The sequence below is a fragment of the Triticum urartu genome, chromosome 6A, assembly GCF_056163025.1.
Source record: "Triticum urartu cultivar PI428250 chromosome 6A, HENAU_Tu73, whole genome shotgun sequence".
Taxonomy (NCBI): Eukaryota; Viridiplantae; Streptophyta; class Magnoliopsida; order Poales; family Poaceae; genus Triticum; species Triticum urartu.
Genome location: NC_141878.1, coordinates 29,815,540 through 29,838,204, shown reverse-complemented (window position 1 = coordinate 29,838,204; position 22,665 = coordinate 29,815,540). Strand labels below are relative to the sequence as shown.

The 22,665-nt window shown below is 43.6% G+C and overlaps 1 pseudogene; it reads left to right on the top strand.

The window, feature by feature from the left end:
* Positions 1 to 3,999: 3,999 nt before the first annotated feature.
* LOC147963505 (uncharacterized) overlaps positions 4,000 to 22,665 on the top strand; it is a 56,398-nt pseudogene continuing 37,732 nt past the window's right edge.

Genomic DNA, 22,665 nt, shown 5'->3' with positions numbered 1-22,665 from the left:
GGCTAGTGTGTCAAGGATTGGAGATGGCGTTGATTAAGGTTATGCTGCTCCTCAACAGTTAATAACATGTTGCTCAGAAATAGGTGCTTATGGCTCTGTTCTGTAATATGATTATGGAGAATCAGAAGATTATTATGATAGGTGTGTCTGCCTGTCGGATAAGGTGGCAAGAGCATTAACAACGTTTAGTTTCTGCACAATTAAGTTAACTATGACCATTTTAGAAGCCGCAGTGATTGTGATCTTGTTGCTTGCACATGTCTGAGGCTGCTGTTTCTAGAACCTAGAAGCATTAGAATGGAACTAGTGAAGTACTATTTGGTAATCAGCTTAGGAGCGTAGTAAAGGAATGATCTTGCACACTGAGACATGTGTAGCATTCTTTAGACATCATGAAATTGTGCAAATCACTAGATCGCTACAATATTGTGTTTTTTATGGCAAGCTTACGAGTTCAAGTCAGGACATTGGTACCAGTTCACCTTTAGATTGTTTTACTTTAGCAGGAACATCTATTGCTGTCAAGCAGAACTTATTGTCGGCATTTCTTTTAATAGATATAAGGAGGCACCGAAGCAGAAAACTCGTATTTGGTCCTTGTTAGGCCTAAGCCATTGCCACCACTCATGTGTCTTCTGTATACTGATATGAGCAAACTTAAATTAGTGAGCTTAATTAATTTCTCAAGAAATTATTTCACCAAAAAAGATTGTTCAATGGACTCACCTTTCAAATAGCAAAATAAGTTATGCTCAAGTGTGAGGCATCATGGAATTTTCGCAAGCATTAGATTGCAGCCATTATTTTGTTTTTTATGGCCAAGCTAATGCAGAGGGAATACAAGTTTAAATCAGAACATTGCTACCGGTTCACCTTTAGATTGTTTTACCTTAGAAACATTTATTGCAGTCAAGCATGACTTATCTTTTACACATATCCTTTGATATAATAAGAAGGCCCCGATGCAGTAAACTCGTATTTGGTGATCATATATCCGGGCATCACACTCATGGATGGTTAAATCGATACCATACAGAAACTAAATACGATAAAGGTAGGAAAGGAGCAATCACATATATAGGAACGAGCTTCAAGAAAACGATAAGCCCAAGCGACGTGTAAGGGTACCGTTTTAGACTGGAGGGTGATGGAGAGAAGGACTGAAGGAGAGACGGAACCATGGAGAAGTGCAGACAAGGGCAGTAGAGGAGAGGCACTGCCATGCTGCTGCTGAGGAGGAAGATCTTTGCGGTCGCTCAGGGCATTAGCGACATATTAATGGCCCATATAAATTTGGGAGCATCTTCAAATTTCTCAATTTTGTTTCTTAACAATCCCCCTTTGTTTAGTGAGCAACCAGGAAAGAACATTTGTTTGTTGATCATGTAGTATCCATTTCATAAAAAGAAGTAAAATATAGTACCTCATATTGTAGCTGCTGAGTTCCGCAGCCTTCAAGGGAATTAGAAACTTTCACGGTTGCACATGTATGATGGTACTTGGCCTTGTAAATTGTTCCATATGTCCCCTTACTGATTAGAAGATCACTCAAAAACTGTAAACCCATGTCCATGAGTACCTATTATACTTTTTCAAATATACGATCTTCTCGCCTGTATTGTTCTACCAGCATATTGTTTGTCACCATTACTCTCTGTTGCTTTCCTTTTCGAAGATCCCTGCTTTGGCCGAGTTTCTGTTCTGGCCACCTCCTGTTCTTGTCTATCCAAACTCCTTACCCATCTCCTCACCAGTTTTTTTTGTCAGCCCAATCTCTCTAAGATGAATTCTATTCTTCAGTGTGCTAAAGGGCAAAGTTGTTATGTATATAAGAGCATAGATTCAACAACAAACAATTAAGACATTGTATACCGTTATTATTGTTGTGAAATAAACCCTTACTTTTTGACTGGAGTCAACCCTCAAGAAGGAATAAACCGAACCACCTAGTGCTGATCCTATGTCAAACAAAATTTAGCCTAGGTGCCCAGTCTGGATTGAGCCTCTTTAGAGCACTACTTGTGGTTCAAATGACTGAAGATACACAGAGTATATAGTCTGTTGATTATTTCTACTGCGACCCCTGAGTGTTTCCCCCTTCAGTGTAGAAATTAATTATAATACCATACTAGCAAATCTATGAAGTCCTGGAACATGAAGTTACCGTCAATGTTTGTCCAATTCTTTTTATAGCTTCAAGTTTTTTTTAAAGGATTCACTTATCTCTGTTTACATGCATTAGTCCATGTAGTTTGATTTAAGAACTAATATTTCATCTTGCCGTGCTTTTCCTGTAAGAAATGTACGGAGTGTTGCCGAAGCTAAGACCTAGTACCTTTTCGTTCCTCTTTATTCACAAGTTGTTGCAAACACTTAAAATTGAGATATTGGGCAGATTTTGGAAACAGGGTTGAGAAGGCGAGGGTGGAACAAGGGTGTGCTACAAGCTCAAGTGCATGGTCAACACGGTCAGAGTGATGCTGAAGTGGACGATGGAGGCCAGATGGTGTCGAGGATTTGGGATGCTGGGGATGCTGTGATGCAACCCGACAATTAACCACCAAGTTGGTCCGTGGAAGTGTACTTTTGGCTCTGCTTGGTTATACTATGTCATATCTAGAATCAACCTGGAATTTTTCTTTTGTGCATTGATTTGAAAATGCTTGGTGTGTTTCTTTGTTGGATTAGGTGGCAAGAGTGTTAACAAAGTTTCTCCATAGGTTAACGAAAAAATCTTTTGTGGCTTGATCTGAATCTAAGGAGAAAGGCCCTTCAAAATGTCCCCAAGTTTCAGTCATAAGTGTTCGCTTGTTACCTCAACCCCCCACTCTCCTAACTCCTGTGAAGTGAAACAAATGCTCTTGTTGCACACTTTGGTGAAGAAAAGAAGCAAACTTGCTGCTGAGGAAATGCTCTTCTTTCTTTTTGTCCTTTGATTTTGTGATGTTGGTTCACAACAGTTTACTGAATTACTACTACAGTTCAGATATCAGCAGATGCTTACGTGTATAGATAGATGGTATAGTTACAATCTTACATGTTCTTATCAATCGGTTATTTGAGCCGAGCTTGATGAGAGGTAGAGGCAGCCACTACTGCGGGATGCTGCTAACGCGACACTACGATCAGAGGCCCTTCGAGAAACTGTGTGCGATACAATAATCGCAAATGGTGCTGTATGAAAACCGTAAAAAATGTATAAAACGTTTGCGATGACGGATGCATCAAACACGGTTCAGGTTATAGTTGTGTGTGCGATGAAGAGCATACAGTTCAGTTCAATTAACTTTTTGTGACGAGGAGGAACAAAAAAAACGGGCAGCCAGATGAAGGTGTGTGCGATACACGGCATACGGTTCACTCGGATGAACTGTTTGTGATTAGGCAACACAAAAGAAATGGTCAGCCAGATCAAGGTGTGTGTGATTGAGGGTACACGCTTCAGAAGGATTAACTGTTTGCGATTAGGCAACATAACAGAAATGGGTCAGCCAGTTCAAAGTGTCTGCGATTGATGGCATACATTTCACATGGATGAACTGTTTGTTATTAGCCACAACAAAATGAAACAGTTAGATAGATCAACGTGTGTGCGCTAAACAGTTAGATAGATCAACGTGTTTGCAATTAAAAGAACCGTGCGCGATGGTGCTGACATTGCCTATTGCGGTGCACCCTATGGTGCAAACGCCACGTACGCGGCCGAGAAGGCGTGCGTGCCCACGTTACGCCTTCCGGGAATAGTGCCGCACTTATAACCGTCAGTAAATTTTGAGCATGCGTCCCGTCACAATTTTTTTAGAAGAACAGGGAGGCCGCATCCCGTCACATTCCAAATTGTAAACTTGTTCACACCGATCAAAACCTAAACGGTTTCCCACTTAGGAGCGTATTACTACTCGGTTATAAATACTACTACTCCAAGATGACTGCACATTCCCTCAACTCCTCATCCACAAAAACAAACAAGTCATTCATCATCGTTCCCTTGCGTCTGCCATGGCCAGCGTGAGTTCTGGATCGAGAGATTGCCATCAGGGAGAGGCGAGCCTGGAAGCGGAAGCACGAGAGATGTCCCGCCTTGCCGCGAAAGCAACCAACATGTCCTGCCGTGTGGCCGCAGCAGCAGAGAGGTCCCGCCACGCCGTCGAAGCATCACAGAGGTCCTGCCGCACCGTCGATGTAGCAGACTGGTCCAGCCGCGCCGCGGAAGCAGAAGAGATGTCCTACCGCGCCGTGAATGCAGCAGAGATGTCCTCCCGCGCCGCGGCGGCCTGAGAAAATGTCTCGCGGGCAGGCGAGGACTCTTACAGGCGCATGCATGCCCTTGTCCTTAGGCAGATGGATCAGATCTCCAGATGGGCGAGGTTGTAGGATGACCTGAAAGCCTCGTTTGAACAGTCTACCAGCGTCATCTAGCAACTAAATGAGAGCAATGCGAAGCTACAGGCCGAGCGCGACCTGCTGAGGGCGAAGATCGTCGGAAGTGCGGGGCAGCAGAAGCAAACCACTGCCTTGTTGGAGAGGACCGGTGTCATCGTCGAGAAACTTATGGACGAGAATGCCATGCTGCGCATCGAGCGCAGAAGGCTGGTGGAGGAATCCGTGGATGCTCTCAAGAAGCATCTTGAGGACAAGAAAGAGCTCATCGCCACTCGCCGTGGAGAGTAGTTCCCGCGGCCTGCAGCCACGTATCAACAAAGTAGAGATCAGCGAGCCAGATCGTTGTCTTCCTTCTTCTTTTGCCCTTGTGTATTTCGGGCGTTGCCGCATGTGTATTTTTTTAATTATGTTCCTAAATATGTAAGACAATATTTATGCACTATCATCGTCCTTATATTCATCATGCTTGCTATAAGTCGCAGTCGATACTATATAGGTCCGTCGGATCTTACATCAAGATCTGTGCAAAACTTTCTTTTCAGATTATCATTTTTCTTTCTTAAATCTCAGTCCAGTGAGACATATAGCCACACCGTAGAACAGGTGCTCGGGCGTCATTAATGGGGATGACGGGAGGGAGGTGCGCGGCTGGTAGCGGTGAAAGGGCTCTCCTCCTAATACCCACAGTTTCAATAATACTTGTGTTTCCGATTTGTAACGTGACAGCACTTGTTCTAAAATGACTTTGTTGATTGTTAATGTGTGCGTCTTGGCAAATTGGACAGAAAAATTACCACAGCATGTTGGTGCCATGTCATGACACCATGCTAAGTTTCATGATTTCCAGGCGTGTTTTGGATTTACAGGAATTCAAAAATCAAGTTTCTCAATCTTTCCGGCCGAGCCACGATGCCCAGATGTTTGAATTTCTTTCCCATCTCTTGCATAGGACCTAGAAATTTACCCAAGGATACACATGTGGTTTTTCAAACAACTTTGATGCACTGGAGCCCGTACTTGTAGTTCAAATTTGAATTATGCACATTAAATGCACATAAACTCAATTATTGCATAAAAATGCCAAACGAACCCGAAATAATTTTAAAATTTAGCACGATACTTATATTTGGTCTAATCTTCCTGTGTAAAAAAATTAAGGCGGGAGAAGGCAGTGTACGTATGTCCTTTCGCACACGGAGGTGGCATGTTCCCTCTCGGAACCACGAGCCTTTCTGATAGAAGCTCCGGTTTGCAAGAAGCTTACACCAAAACTTGTCCCAATTCGGCCAAAAAAATTACCACAACATGTTGGTGCCATGTCATGACACCATGCTAAGTTTCATGATTTTCATGCGTGTTTTGGATTTATAGGAATTAAAAAAACAAGTTTCTCAATCTTTCCGGGCGAGCCACGACGCCCAGATGTTTGAATTTCATTCCCATCTCTTGCATGGGACCTAGAAATTCAACCAAGGACACACATGTGGTTTTTCAAACAATTTTGGTGCACTGAAATCTGTGCTTGTAGTTCAAATTTGAATTTTACACATTAAATGCGCATAAACTCAATTAATGCATAAGAATGTCAAACGAACATGGAATAATTCCAAAATTTAGCACGATACTTCTATTTGGTCTAATCTGCCTATGTAAAAAATTAAGGCGGGAGAAGGCAATGTACGTATGTCGTTTGGCACATGGAGGTGGCACGTTCCCTCTCGGACCAACGAGCCTTCTTGGCGGAAGCTCTGGTTTGCAAAAACTTACAGCAAATCTTGTCCCAATTCGGCCAAAAAAATTACAGCAGCATGTTGATGCCATGTCATGACATCATGCCAAGTTTCATGATTTGCCAGCGTGTTTTGGATTTACAGGAATTAAAAAACAAAGTTTCTCAATATTTCCGGACGAGCCACGACGCCCAGATGTTTGAATTTCATTCTCATCTCTTGCATGGGACCTAGAAATTCACCCAAGGACACACATTTGGTTTTTCAAACAACTTTGGTGCACTGGAGCCCGTGTCTGTAGTTCAAATTTGAATTATGCACACTAAATGCACATAAAATCAATTAATGCATAAAAATGCCAAACGAACCCGGAATAATTTCAAATTTTAGCATGATACTTCTATTTGGTCTAATCTGTCTGTATAAAAAATTAAGGCGGGAGAAGGCAGTGTACGTATGTCGTTTCGCACACGTAGGTAGCTTGTTTCCTCTTGGAACCACGAGCCTTCTTGGCGGAAGCTCCGGTTTGCAAGAAGCTTACACCAAAGCTTGTCCCAATTTGGCCAAAAAAATTACCGCAGCATGTTGGTGCCATGTCATGACACCATGCCATGTTTCATGATTTTCAGGCGTGTTTTGGATTTACAGGAATTAAAAAACCAAGTTTCACAATCTTTCCGGCCGAGCCACGACGCCCGGATGTTTGAATTTAATTCTCATCTCTTGCATGGGACCTAGAAATTCACCTAAGGACACACATGTGATTTTTCAAACAACTTTGGTGCAATGGAGCATGTGCTTGTAGTTCAAATTTGAATTATGCACATTAAATGCCCATAAACTCAATTAATGCATACAAATGGCAAACGAATCCGGAATAATTCCAAAATTTAGCACGATACTTCTATTTGGTCTAATCTGCGAGTGAAAAAAATAAGGAGGGAGAAGGCAGTGTATGTATGTCGTTTCGCACACGGAGGTGACACTTCCCTCTCGGAACCACGAGCCTTCTTGACGGAAGCACCGGTTTGCAAGAAGCTTACACCAAATTTGTCCCAATTCAGGCAAAAAAATTACTCAAACATGTTGGTGTCATGTTATGACACCATGCCAAGTTCATGATTTTCAGCCATGTTTTGGATTTACAGGAATTAAAAAGCAAGTTTCTCAATCATTCCGGCCGAGCAACGACGCCCAGATGTTTGAATTTCATTCTCATTTCTTGCATGGGACCTATAAATTCACCCAAAGACACACATGTGATTTTTCAACAAGCTTTGGTGGATTGGAGAAGGTGCTTGTAGTTCAAATTTGAATTATGCACATTAAATGCCTAGAAATTCAATTAATGAATAAAAATGATAAACGGACCCGGAATAATTCCAAATTTAGACACGACACTCATGTAAGTTGCATGTTCACTGTATGTAAATGTTCTAGCAATTCAAACACCATCCTTTCCCTCCGTAACACCATTTTGTCTTTAAAAACATAATGAAAAAATCTGGTATACCACGAACAGTTTACTAGAAAGAATCGTGTGGGATGCGATATAAAATATCTTGGCGCACTGTCTTGTCTGGCTTACGCAAGAAGCTTCGTCGTCTACAGTCCACCGCCCCCGCTTGAACCACACTTGTTAGCCAGTTTCTCGCGGCACCGAGCGAATTTTTTTTGCCACAGCGGAAATATCTATCTCCCCGCCCCTCCCTCCTACCAAAAGTCACATTTCCACTGTTCCTCCTTGGTTTCCAAGTTCAAGCCTTCACTGCTGCTTACTGGCAGCTCAGCCTCCTCGCCGACGACCCTTCTTCTTGCAGCGCGGCCTCCGCGCCGGCTACCCTTCTTCTTGCAGCGCCGCCTCCTCGCCGGCTACCCTTCTTCTTGCAGCATCGCCTCCTTGCCGGCGACACTTATTCTTGCTGCGCAGCCTCCTCGCCGCTGACCCTTCTTCTTGTTGTGCGGCCTCGTTAATATGGTCACGTAATCCACACCCCACCCACACCAACCTCCCCCTTTCCCGTCCCACATGCCCCGACCGACGAAGCAACACCTTCCACCGAAATCACTGCCCCCCTAATCCAATAAAGCGCCGCCCACAGCCATTTTGCACGCAGTATAACGTGTAGCTCAGTAGCATGCGGCCGCACGCGCGAACAAGGTTGCTATGGCTGCCATGCGTGTCGACCGCCAGATCTTGGATGAGCACCTCGTCTTCGAGGCCACCGTTGATACGTCTCTGTTGTATCTATAATTTTTTATTGTTCCACGCCAATATTATACAACTTTCATATACTTTTGACAACTTTTTATACTATTTTTGGGGACTAACATATTGATCCAGTGCCCAGTGCCAGTTCCTGTTTGTTGCATGTTTTTTGCTTCGTAGAAAAACCATATCAAACGGAGTCCAAACGGGATAAAAATGGACAGAGAATATTTTTGGAATATATGTGAAATATGGGAAGAAAATCAACGCGAGATGGTGCCCGAGGGAGCCACGAGGCAGGCCCCCCCTCCCCGCTGGGCGCGCCCCTGACCCTCGTGGGCCCCCCGTAAGGCGGTTACTGCTCTTCTTCGACCGCAAGAAAGCTAATTTTCGGAAAAAAATGGGGCGAAGGTTTCAATCCAATCGGAGTTACGGATCTCTTGATATATAAGAAACAGTGAAAGGGCAGAATCCCAGAACGCAGAAATAGAGAGAGACAGAGAGACAGATCCACTCTCGGATGGCTCTCGCCCCTCCCATGCCATGGAGACAATGGACCAGAGGGGAAACCCTTCTCCCATCTAGGAAGAAGGTCAAGGAAGAAGAAGAAGGAGGGCGACTCTCTCCCCCTTGCTTTCGGTGTGGTGCCGGAACGCCGCCAGGGGCCATCATCATCACCGCAATCTACACCAACACCTCCGCCATCTTCACCAACATCTCCATCCCCTTCCCCCTCTATCTACAGCGGTCCACTCTCCCGCAACCCGCTGTACCCTCTACTTGAACATGGTTCTTTATGCTTCATATTATTATCCAATGTTGTGTTGTCATCCTATGATGTCTGAGTAGATTTTCGTTGTCCTATCCGTGGTTGATGAATTGCTATGATTGGTTTAAGTTGCTTGTGGTTATGTTTCTGTCCTTTGGGGCCCATCATATGAGCGCGCGTGTGCATCACACCATAGGGTTAGTTGTATGTTGATAGGACTATGTATTGGAGGGCAAGAGTGACAGAAACTTCAGCCTAGCATAGAAATTGATGCATACGGGATTGAAGGGGGACCAATATATCTTAATGCTATGGTTGGGTTTTACATTAATGAATGTTAGTAGTTGCGGATGCTTGCTAATAGTTCCAATCATAAGTGCATAGAATTCCAAGTCAGGGATGACATGCTAGCAGTGGCCTCTCCCACATAAAACTTGCTATCGGTCTAGTAAAGTAGTCAATTGCTTAGGGGCAATTTCGCAACTCATACCACCACTTTTCCACACTCGCTATACTAACTTTATTGCTTCTTTATCTAAACAACCCCTACTTTTTGTTTACGCTCTCTTTATTATCTTGCAAACCTATCCAAAAACACCTACAAAGTACTTCTAGTTTCATACTTGTTCTAGGTAAAGCGAACGTCAAGCGTGCATAGAGTTGTATCAGTGGTTAATAGAACTTGAGGGAATATTTTTTCTACCTTTAGCTCCTCGTTGGGTTCGACACTCTTACTTATCTAAAGAGGCTACAATTGATCTCCTATACTTGTGGGTTATCAAGACCTTTTTCTGGCGCCGTTGCCGGGGAGCAATAGCGTGGGGTGAATATTCTCGTGTGTGCTTGTTTGCTTTATCACTAAGTAATTTTTTATTTGCTGTTCTAAGTTGTTCTCTATCTTTAATTATGGATATGGAACACGAAATACCAAAAAAATAGTTGTACTTGCTACTCATGGAGATGGGGAACCTCCTAAAACTCTTGATGCTCATTATGTGAAAGATATTATGTACTACTTCGATAATCCCTAGAAAACCCCATTCAATTATGTTATGGGAGACACGTTGGATCAACGTGAATACTTTAGGGATTATCGCTTGACTCAAAAAGGGAAACTGTTATGGCATCAAATTCATATGTTGCATTGGTATGCTCGGCAACTTTGCTTGAGATATGATTATACTTGTTGGTCTAGGACGAAGGCTCCACACCTTCCCTTTTCATGCAAATTTAATGATGATAAAAACTTGGCTTCTTATGCTAATGGTATATATGATTACTGTGATGTGGAACAAATAGAAGAATTCATTGCTTTTATGGGTGCTTATGAAATTGAATCTTTGTTTAAAGAGTTTGAAGATTTTGATGATTCGGTTTATAGACCTGGAAATTAAGCTATCCTTAAATATTGCTATGAGAATTATGAATTCAATTCCGATATTGATGATTTTATTGAGAGAGTCTCCGCTGTCCAAGAAGAGACTAATATTTTGCAGGAGTCTATGAAAGAAGAAATTAATGAAACTGTGGGCTCATTGGATGAAAAAGATGAGGAGGAGAGCGAAGAACAAAAGGAGGAAGAGCGGATTGATCACCCGTGCCCAACTTCTAATGAGAGTAACTCTCCAACTCATACATTGTTTAATTTCCCTTCATGCTTACCGAAGGATGATTGCTATGATTACTGTTATGATCTCGTTGATTCTTTTGAAATATCCATTTTTTATGATGCTTGCTATGCTTGTGGCGAAGATGCCAATATAAATTATGCTTATGGAGATGAACTTGCTATAGTTCCTTATGTTAAACATGAAATTGTTGCTATTGCACCCACGCATGATAGTCCTATTATCTTTTTGAATTCTCCTAATTACACTATATCGGAGAAGTTTACTCTTGTTAAGGATTATATTGATGGGTCGCGTTTTACTACCACACATGATGATTTTGATAGATATAATATGCATGTGCTTGCTGCTCCTACTTGCAATTATTATGAGAGAGGAACTATATCTCCACCTCTCTGTGTTTCCGACACGATAAAATTGCAAGAAACTGCTTATGATATGTATTGGCCTTTACTTGATGTGCATGAATTGTTCTTGTATGACATGACGATGCATAGGAAGAGAGTTAGACTTCGTCATTACTTAATATATGTTTCTTTGTGCTCACTACTTAATGCCAAATAATTGCTAATTCAAATTGGCTTTGATATACCTTGGGATCTGGGTGGATCCATTACTTGAGCACTTTATGCCTAGCTTAATGGCTTTAAAGAAAGCGTTGCCAGGGAGACAACCCGGAAGTTTTAGAGTCATTTATTTCTGTTGTGTTCTTTTATAAATTTTAAAAATAAAAATAATGTGCCAAGGTTTGCCTTTAGGATGTTTTAGATTACTTGTTGGTTTGTACGGTGCAGGACAGAAACTTTGGCTGTAGTGCGCGATCTTAAATTTTTTACTGGAAAGTTCCAAACGGTTCTCAAACTTTTTGCACTGTCTTTCTATACAAATTTTTTATTTTTCCTAATTTTGGTAGAATTTTTGGAGTACCATAGGTATGGTGAATGTTCAGATTATTACAGACTGTTCTGTTTTAGACAGATCCTGTTTTTGATGCATAGTTTGCTTGTTTTGATGAAACTATCGATTTATATCAGTGGATTAAGCCATGGAAAAGTTATATTACATTAGCTAAAATGCAGAAACAGAATATGAATTGGTTTGCAACAGTACTTAGAGTAGTGATTTTCTTTATTATACTAACGGATCTTACCGAGCTTTCTGTTGAGTTTTGTGTGGATGAAGTGTTCGAAGATCGAGGATGTCTCGATGTGAGGAGAAGAAGGAGAGGCAAGAGCTCAAGCTTGGGGATGCCCAAGGCACCCCAAGTAAATATTCAAGGAGACTCAAGCGTCTAAGCTTGGGGATGCCCCGGAAGGCATCCCATCTTTCTGAAGGAAATATGCCCTAGAGGCAATAATAAAGTTATTATTTATTTCCTTATAATCATGATAAATGTTTATTATTCATGCTAGAATTGTATTAACCGGAAACATAATACATGTGTGAATACATAGAAAAACAAAGTGTCACTGGTATGCCTCTACTTGACTAGCTCGTTAATCAAAGATGGTTATGTTTCCTAACCATGAACAATGAGTTGTTATTTGATTAACGAGGTCACATCATTAGTTGAATGATCTGATTGACATGACCCATTCCATTAGCTTAGCACACGATCGTTTAGTATGTTGCTATTGCTTTTCTTCATGACTTATACATGTTCCTATGACTATGAGATTATGCAACTCCTGTTTGCCGGAGGAACACTTTGGGTGCTACCAAACGTCACAACGTAACTGGGTGATTATAAAGGAGCATTACAGGTGTCTCCAAAGGTAGATGTTGGGTTGGCGTATTTCGAGATTAGGATTTGTCACTCCGATTGTCGGAGAGGTATCTCTGGGCCCTCTCGGTAATGCACATCACATAAGCCTTGCAAGCACTGCAACTAATATGTTAGTTGTGAGATGATGTATTACGGAACGAGTAAAGAGACTTGCCGGTAACGAGATTGAACTAGGTATTGGATACCGACGATCGAATCTCGGGCAAGTAACATACCGATGACAAAGGGAACAACGTATGTTGTTATGCGGTCTGACCGATAAAGATCTTCGTAGAATATGTAGGAGCCAATATGGGCATCCAGGTCCCGCTATTGGTCATTGACCGGAGACGTGTCTCGGTCATGTCTACATTGTTCTCGAACCCGTAGGGTCCGCACGCTTAAGGTTACGATGACAGTTACATTATGAGTTTATGCATTTTGATGTACCGAAGGTTGTTCGGAGTCCCGGATGTGATCACGGACATGACGAGGAGTCTCGAAATGGTCGAGACGTAAAGATTGATATATTGGAAGCCTATGTTTGGATATCGGAAGTGTTCCGGGTGAAATCGGGATTTTACCGGGTTACCGGGAGGTTACCGGAACCCCCCGGGAGCCATATGGGCCTTCATGGGCCTTAGTGGAAAGGAGAAAGGGGCAGCCCAAGGTGGCTGCGCCACTTCCCCCTCCCGTAGTCCTATTAGGACTAGGAGAAGGTGGCCGGCCCCCCTCTCTCTCTTTCCCCCTTTGGGGAATCCTAGTTGGAATAGGATTGGGGGGAGTCCTACTCCCGGAAGGAGTAGGACTCCTCGTGCGCCTCTCTCCCTGGCCGGCGCCCCTCTCCCCCTTTGGCTCCTTTATATACTGAGGTAGAGGCACCCTAGAACACACAAGTTGATCCACGTGATCTATTCCTTAGCCGTGTGCGGTGCCCCCTGCCACCATATTCCTCGATAATACTGTAGCGGAGTTTAGGCGAAGCCCTGCTGCTGTAGTACATCAAGATCGTCACCACACCGTCATGCTGACGGAACTCTTCCCCGACACTTTGCTGGATCGGAGTCCGGGGATCGTCATCGAGCTGAACGTGTGCTCGAACTCGGAGGTGCCGTAGTTTCGGTGCTTGATCGGTTGGATCGTGAAGACGTACGACTACTTCCTCTACGTCGTGTCATCGCTTCCGTAGTCGGTCTGTGTTGGGTACGTAGAAAACACTCTCCCCTCTCGTTGCTATGCATCACATGATCTTGCGTGTGCGTAGGAAATTTTTTGAAATTACTACGAAACCCAACACTTTCTTCAACAAGTATCGGTATGTTTTCGGATTCGTTTCGTTCATCCGATATGTGCAATCTTGGAGCGTCTTTTGCATTTAGTTTTCATTTTTCTTTTATGCACCATGCTGGTATGAGATAGTCCTTGGTTGATTTATAGAATGGTCTTTGCACTTCACTTAAATCTTTTGAGTATGGCTTTATAGAATGCTTCATGTGCTTTGCTTATATCATTTCAAGTTTGGATTGCCTGCTTCTCTTCACATAGAAAACTACCATTTGTAGAATGCTCTTTTGCTTCACTTATATTTGTTAGAGCGTGGGCGTATCTTTTTTAGAAAGTATTAAACTCTCTTACTTCACTTATATCTATTTAGAGAGATGAGGGAATTGGTCATTCATATGGTGAAAGTGCTAGTGATCGACTAGAGGGGGGGGGTGAATAGGCAATTTTTATGAAAGTCTTCAAAACATGGAAGTTTCGAAGACAAATGATAGAAATAAACATATTATCATGCAGCGGAAGGTAGACTACACTAAGCAAGCCATAGTCAAGTATTCAATAAAGTGAAAGCACAACAACTAATAGCAGCTATGCAGTATAGATCAGGTAGGATGATAGTGTGAAGCCAATCAAAACAAGCGGTCACTCAGTGAAGACAAAAGATAATGCAACCATACAATGACTTCACCAGAGCCAACAGTAAGTAAAGGAATGGGAAGGATGAAACCAGTGACTCGTTGAAGACAATGATTTGTTGGACCAGTTCCAGTTGTTGTGACAACTGTACGTCTGGTTAGGGAGGCTGAGATTCAACTCAGAAGACCGTGTCTTCACCTTATTCCCCTTGAGCTAAGGACACCCAGTCCTCGCCCAATCACTCTGGTAAGTCTTCAAGGTAGACTTCCAAACCTTCACAAACTTCATTCACCGGCGATCCACAATGACTCTTGGATGCTCAGAACGCGACGCCTAACCGGCTGGAGGATTCAGAGTCCTCAAGTGTAATAAGTCTTCAGATCACACAGACAGGAAGACTTAAGTGATGCCTAAAACTCTTTGGCTCTGGGTGTTTAGGGCTTTATCCTCGCAAGGAATTCTCTCTCAAAGGCTTCGAGGTGGGTTGCTCTCAAACGACAAAAGCAGTACACTAACTCTAAGCAGCCAACCGTTTATGGTTGTAGGGGGTGGGCTATTTATAGCCACTAGGCAACCCGACCTGATTTGTCCGAAATGACCCTGGGTCACTAAGGAACTGACACGTGTTCCAACGGTCAAATTACAAACACACACGACAACTTTACTTGGGCTACAAGCAAAGCTGACTTATCCAGCTCTGGATAAGATTTGCTCTCATTGTCTTCGCTCGAAGACATAGGATTTTGGTTAAGCATCACTTCAGTCATTCTGACTGGTTCTCTTGGACCCCACTTAACAGTACGGTGGTTCCTATGACTCAACAAAGAAGAAAAAGAACGACGAAACAACGAAGTCTTCGCGCTCCATAGTCTTCACATGATGTCTTCTCGTGCCATAGTCTTCAATGTGAATGTCTTCACATCCCACCTTTGACTTCAATGTCTTCATACATTTTTAGGGGTCATCTCTGGTAGGAAAACCGAATCAATGAGGGACTTCTACCTGTGTTATCCTGCAATTCTCACAAACACATTAGTCCCTCAACCAGGTTTGTCATCAATACTCCAAAACCAACTAGGGGTGGCACTAGATGCACTTACAATCTCCCCCTTTTTGGTGATTGATGACAAACCGGTTGAAGTTTTCTACGGGGAATAAAATATGTGAAATTGTAAAGGATAGGGAATTGTCTTCATAAGTTGCAAAGGCTCCCCCTGAAGATGTGCATATAAGTAATTTGCTCTTGAAATGCAAATGCACATGGCAGGTTGTACTTGTGGAGATCCTCTTCAACCTATGATGACAATTCATCATGCATGATATGATGTAACGAAGATAATGACATGCATAATGGAAAATGGACGTTTGCAAAATGATCTAAGTGCGGAATTTATCATCGCACATGCGGAATTTATTATCGCATCACAGAATAGCAAATAAGTAGAAGACGACCATCGAGTTTAAGTGTTACAACTCAAAGAACCAAATGTATCGAAAACGAGAGTTGTAAGCACTTGGCAAAAGTAGCAAAAGGTAAACCAACCATATGGACCCGCTTGAAGTCTATTAACTCATATGCTTCTCCCCCTTTTGTCAGTGAGGACCAAAAATGTTTGAAGACATAGAGCGCCTACTCGTTCCCATGAGGTGCAGGCGAGGCACCAGGGTCGTCGTTGAGGTCCGATGGTGCAGAAGAACTTGGTGCAGTGTCGACACGCGCTGAAGTTGGAGGAGGTGAAGTTGCATCATCTTGGTCATCGATGACTCTGGCATTCACTGTCGTAGCTGAGGACGAGTAGTCAGAGTCTTCAAGTGAGGGAGTCCGATGCAAGTGAGCATTTCTGGGAGGAGTTGAGTCAAACTTGAACCGTTCGGTGCAGCCATCGTCTTGCAGATCAGCTTCAACACTAAGTAAGGTCAAACTCTTCCACGACCTCCGACAGGTTTCATGAGTGACAAATGCATTCTTGGTGGCAAGATTGTGAATGTGGTTGACATCCACCAAGAGGCTTTGCATCTTATGCTTAAGCCAGTCGTGATGTTTGTCCTGTTTCTAGTGCAGCGCAACGAGAAGCTCTTGGTCATTTAGGACACGAGATCGCCTTCGAGTCCTTTGTGCAATGGTGCTACCAGTGGCGCCAGTTTGAGCGTGAGGGGCACGTGTGTTGCCAGCAAGGGGATAAACACGAGAAACTGCTAGAACTCCTTCAATAGGCTGGGTGAAGCTTTGGTGATCAACATTTTGAAGATAAATAGGATCCTTAGCAGGCTCTGGGTAAATAGCTTCAACTGACAGATCAACCTCTGACAAGAATATAAGATGATTGCGCGCAGACGGCTGATAGTTGAAGGCTGACTGACGCTTGATAAGACGCATGACCCATGGAGCATAGAATTTCAACCCAAAAATGTCAGAGCCAGATGCAACCAACTGCCTGATGAAGACGTCTTGAGCATTGAAACTGATGCCATTGAAGATACAGAAAATCAAAGTCTTCATTGCTCCTTCAAGCTTCGCTGCAGATGAATGTCCTTTGAAAGGCCATAGAGTCTTCCTGATGATATGGTAAATGGTGCGAGGCAGGTACTCTAGGTCTTCAACAAAGAACTCAGATGGGTATTCAACATCGTGAGGCAGAGGCTTCATCATGCTCAACATTTGACTCATGTTGGGTTCTGGCTTCTGAAAGATGCTTTCCAAGGCATTTTGGCGTTGTTGACAACCTGGTTCATAGTATTCACCAGGAGTGGGCAGGCCTGTGAGCTCAATGATATCAAGAGCTTTAGCTTCATGATGTACATTGCCTGTCATCCACTCAAGGACCCAAGTCTTTGGATCCCTGTTGTAGCCTCGAATGTGAAGAGTTGCATAGAACTGTAGCAGAAGCTCTTCATTCCAGTGTTCCTTATCTGTGACAAACTGCAACAGTCCAGCATCTCTGAAGCAATCCAACGCTTCTTCAAGGCAGGGCAGGCCAGCTATAGCTTCAGAGTCGAGGCGCATATGTGGAAATATGCGCCCTTGATTGTATAGGACACAGGAATAGTAGCTGCGCTGCTGATAGCTCCAGAACCGATCTGATGAAATGCGAGGTCTGGTATAAGGGTTCTTGGAGCTGTTGAAGAAGGTGTTATGTGCCACGAAGTCATTCACATTGAAGACCCTAGGTGAAGTGGAAGTGCCTGGGAATCGTGGAAGTCTTGGCTTGGGCTTTTGGACTTGAGGTCTGTGCTTGACATGATACTCAAATTGTGGACCCACAGCAGGTGGAGGAACCAGAACAGTCCAGCGGACCATAACAGGCGGACCACGATCAAATGCCAACTCGATTGTATGTGGTCTTGGAGGGGGAACAGGAGCATTGGCATTGTCTTCATGGGCTTCAGGGCCACATTGGTTTCAGGTGCTTGTACCTCAGGTGCTTCAGCATTGACTTCGGGTGTGCTACAATGGTTTCAGGTGCTTGGACTTCTGGCACCGTATTAGCTTCAGCCATGATGACATCATTGGCTTCAGCAGTGATGTTGGTGGCCGCCTCAGGGTTGTTAACCTCCACTTCAGGAGCTGTAGGGTCGGACACGTTCTCCTCGAGAACAACATCTTGGTGGGACGGAGGTGTAGCAACTCTTTCAACTCTTGGTGCTTCTTCTTCATCGGCTGATGTAGCCGGAATATCTTCAGCCATTTTGTCTTCGAACACAGACTCGTGCATAGTGGGAGTGACTTGGGGCCTTGGTCCTTTGAGAAGCCTGCGTAGTGCGGGTGACGCTTGTGGAGATGGAGTGTGCTGGGCCTCAAAGTCATCGTCATCTTGCACTGGTGGGGTAGCTTGCGGTTGGGGAGAGCTTGGAGTGTCTTGTCGTTGTGGGTGATCAGCCCACGATGCATCCTGAGAAGTTGGCGTCAGAGGATGACCAATGCTGATGAGTTCGCTGTGCGTGAGCATAGGCGATGATACCAATTGGTGCTCGATCTGAGGAAGGACTTCATCATCTTCAACATTGTCGTGAGGACCAATGTCTTCAGCTGCGGTGGGGTCAACAGCTGGATTATCTTCAGGATTGTCTTCAGCTTCATGAGCCTCTGTGGAAGCAGGCTCATGAACTATCAACCGGCGCTCTCGATGTTCAGACGCAGGAAGAGCCACTGAGATTGGCTCGACATTAAGGGGCTCTGTGGGAGCAGCCCGATCTCTCTTCTTGGTTTTGCGTTTCTTGGATGGAGGAGCATCATCAGTAGTGCCCTTGGTTTTGCGCTTTCTGGCTTCAGCTTCAGCAGCCCTTGTTTTCTTTAGTTCTGAAGCCACTGTGGGGACCTTAGGCTTCGAGCCTGTCATACTGGCTGGGAAGAAAATTGGATGTACTTCCTGCCTTGGTGCTTCGGGTTCTGCCACGGCTGGCTTCTTCTTCTTCTTGGCCTCCATTCTGGGGTCAATTCCTGGTCGCCCCAAGGCCTTGCGCTTTTCATCCTCATTGTATCCTTGGACACATTTAGCAGCAAGATCCTTCATGCGCTCACGAGAACCTTTGGCTTCCTCGCGTTTGGTTCGGAATGCTTCCTTAAGCTCATGCATCATGGTCTGGAAATTCTGAATGTCTTCAACATTAAGCTTCGCCATGTGCTTCTTGAACTGAGCCTTTTCATAATCTATCTTATGCTTCAGTTCAATAATCCTCTGAGCTAGAGCCAGCTCAGCAGCAATGGCTCCGTGGAAGGCGACGCTGAGGCCAATGGGAAGCTGAAGATCATCAAAGCTGACATTTGGGCTGTCAAACCACTCATCAATGAATGTGTTGATGATTTCAACATCAAAGAGAGGAAGGTCGTTGAAGATTTCTGCCTCTTGCTTTCTCTTGATCAACTGCTCAAGAGCATTATTGCCAAGATCGTCGTCGCTTGACAGATCAATGGCGTCATTGCGCAGAATAGCAGCAGCGATCAGTGCTTGGCTAGTGGGTTGCAAGGGCATCTGCACTTTGGAGGGCTTGTAGATGCGTGACAAATCTTCAGACTACACACTAAGTTCAGGAGGTGCAGTGGCCAGAGGCTTCGCCCGTGAGGCCTTTGGTGCTGGGGAAGGCTTCGAAGCTTGAGGTTTCTTCAGCTTCTTTGGCTTCGGTAGTGCAGGCGCTTCGTCAGAATCAGCGTCGTCTACAGGTTCATCCATGGCTGTCCCTTGAACCATAATATGAGTGATGAGACCTTCTAGGTTGTAGAAGGGCCCAACAAGATTGGGTTCAGCTTTGCGTGTCCCATCGGCACGAGGAGCAGAGGGGCCTGTATTGAAGTCTAATCCTGGCGACTTCTTGTTTGCTTTGGCCGAATTCTTAGCAAACTGGAAGTTGCGCTTGAACAGATTATCGTCACGGCACCATAGTAATGAAGATGGGTCTGCATCTGCAGGCTGTGGTCCACAGACCATGCAAGGATAGAAGCTGTTCAATGGCTTCAGCTCTGGACCTGGGTTGAAGGTTTCTATACAAGATATCTCCCCAGGGTCACTTGATGGCATTCTTCTGTAACATCCCTAATTTTCAATTTGGAATGTTATACATTAGATCATCATTGCATATCATATTTTGTTTTGCTTTTGGGTTTGATCCTAGAAATTCTACGCAACTCAAGGACCCACGGAGAGAGTTGGGGATTTCGTTATTTTTCTTATTTGAGTTTTCTCAAATTTTGAGAATAGGATCATTTGATTTTATTTATTTTATCATCAATTATTTCTATTACAAAAATATGAGAGAGGGAATAAAATGAATTTCCCAAAATATAGAAATATTTAGGATTTAATAGTAAAATCAAATAAGATTTTATTTCGGAGTTTTTCGTTATTTTATTTGAATTTAGGAAAAATGTGCGTTTTTCAAAATTGCATTTAGGCCCCAAATAAATGTTCACCTTGTGCGGCTTGATTATAGAAGCCCGGGAAAATTTACATCGGGATTTTTAGAGTCCGTTTAGTATTTCTCTTTATTTTTCTTCCACGCGTAATTATTAAAAAAATAAAAAAATCGAACCGACCTAACGGGCCGTGTCCGACACGGACTCTGGCCCGACTAGGCTTTATAAGCCGTGGGAGGAGGCCCAGCCGAAACCCTAAGCCGCCGCCCTCGAACCCCGCGCCGCCGCCGCCTGCCAGCGCCGCCCGCCGCCGCCGTCGGACGCCGTCGCCTCGCCGCCGCACGCCGCCTCGAAATCCGCACCGTTTTATATTTTTTTTTGAAAAACCGTTCGGTTTTTCCGTTGGTTTTTCGTCGGTTTTTAGTTTCATTTTTTTAATAGATCGATTTTTCCGATTTATTTAATTAGCGAGCGTTCGTCCGCTCGTTCGTTCTAGCGAACGTTCGTCGTTTTTTTTCTCGGATTAAATCCGCGATTTTTCTGATCGTGATTCCTGATCCGATTTTCGTTTTAGTATAACTTTTCACTCGTTTATCTGAATCAGGTGATTCAAGCGCCTGGAGTTTCGTCTCGAAACCCTCTGTCCGTTTAACCAACTTAAACAAGTTTTTGCTACTGTAAAATTTGACTTAGATCCAGATTAGTAGAACGAAGTTGTTTTCTTTCGCCGTTTGACTTTCGTTGCTTTGTTCGATTTGATTCTTTTTGCCAACCGGAGTTCTTAAGTTGAACCTTCGGGTTAGTTTCTCTTATTTGAGTTTTACCTGTGCATTAGATGAGTACTTGCTGTACGCTTGTTTGTTTGTCTGCGATAGAATACCCAGAGTGCGCCGCCTGTTACTTCGAATTGCTAGGTTTCTCGGACCATCAGCAAGGGAAGTAACACTTTGATCATACCTTTTTACTACCCAGTTTTATTGCATTAGATAAATCCTCACACATTTCATGATTAGGATCTAATTAAATCATGGGATGGGAAGTAGTTGAGGTAGTACCTATTACCTGTTTATTATCAAACCTTTGGGAGTTACTTTTACGTTTGCTTACTGTGCCATGCTATGCTAGTAGACGTGGATTGGGTGAGTGATATCCATGACAGAGGTGAGTATTGTTAATTAATGGTTTATCTAAGGTGGCAACTTAAACACACATCTGGTTGGATTGAGGCACCTGGGTAATCTAGGACTTGCCTGTTTTCTTTTGGACGGCCACCCAGGCTCAAAGGGATCATGAGATTATTCATATTAGAAACTTCCGTGTGCAGCCACAAGCTATTATGGGCTCTATTATAGTTGATTAACTCGTGCGAACTCTTACAGGGTAGACTAGCAGATGTAGGGGAAAGTAGGTGTAACGGTCTATCCATCGTAAGGTGCTAGCGCTTCTGAAAGACTATGTCTCGGTCATCCGTCTTCTCAAACACCATGTAGTGCGAGAAACCAAACGGAGGCGATCGAGCCTTGGGGGGAAAAGTGCGCAAACCTCTGCAGAGTGTAATAAACTAATCATGGTTAGCCGTGTCCCCGGTTATGGACATCTTGAGTATCTAGTACTTGGATTATCATGTGAATCTCAACATGTTACTCTAAATTAATTTTGTTGGGTTTTGTTAATGATATTTTTAATTGGGATTGAGGATGCTGTCAACCATTCTCAATGTTTAACAACTACCATGATAGTTAAATAAATTTATTCCTTCGTAGTAGGGAAAAATTGGCTTTACACAAAACTGTAACCATAGAGCTTTCCACTAGCCAAATATGCATATAGTATAGTTGTTTCATTCCATTACTCTCTATGTGTTACCTTGCCAGCATATTCCATGTGCTGACCCCTTTCGGGCTGCAACATTAATGTTGCAGACTTTTCAGACGACGATTAAGGAGTTTTTAGGTCGTGGTTCTATACTCAGTGATGCCGTTGGAGTTGATGGACTCACTTCTTCCAAGCCATCCGCTGTTATCGTTATTAGATGGCCTTAAGCCATATTTATTGTAATAATTTCTCTATGGAGACACTCAATGTAATAAGTGTGTGATTGCTACTCTGTTATAAATCCTCCGAGTATTGTGTGGTGTCAGCATTACTGATCCAGGGATGACACCGGAGCACAGAGATCAGACTGTTTGAGGTCTGGTCGCTACATCTTCTCAGCATATTCCTGGGTCACGAACCTGTACTTGAACCACTGTTCTGCCCAATATCTTCGAATCCATTGGATTCGAGTTTTCCGCTGATTGTAGTCCTCCTCCGGATCTGTCTTGTACAGCTCATAGAGGTCTGGAGGCAAATCTCTTGAGTTGTTGCCACGACGCTGCCTGCCACCCTTCCTTGCAGATTTTTCTGGTGCCATGAA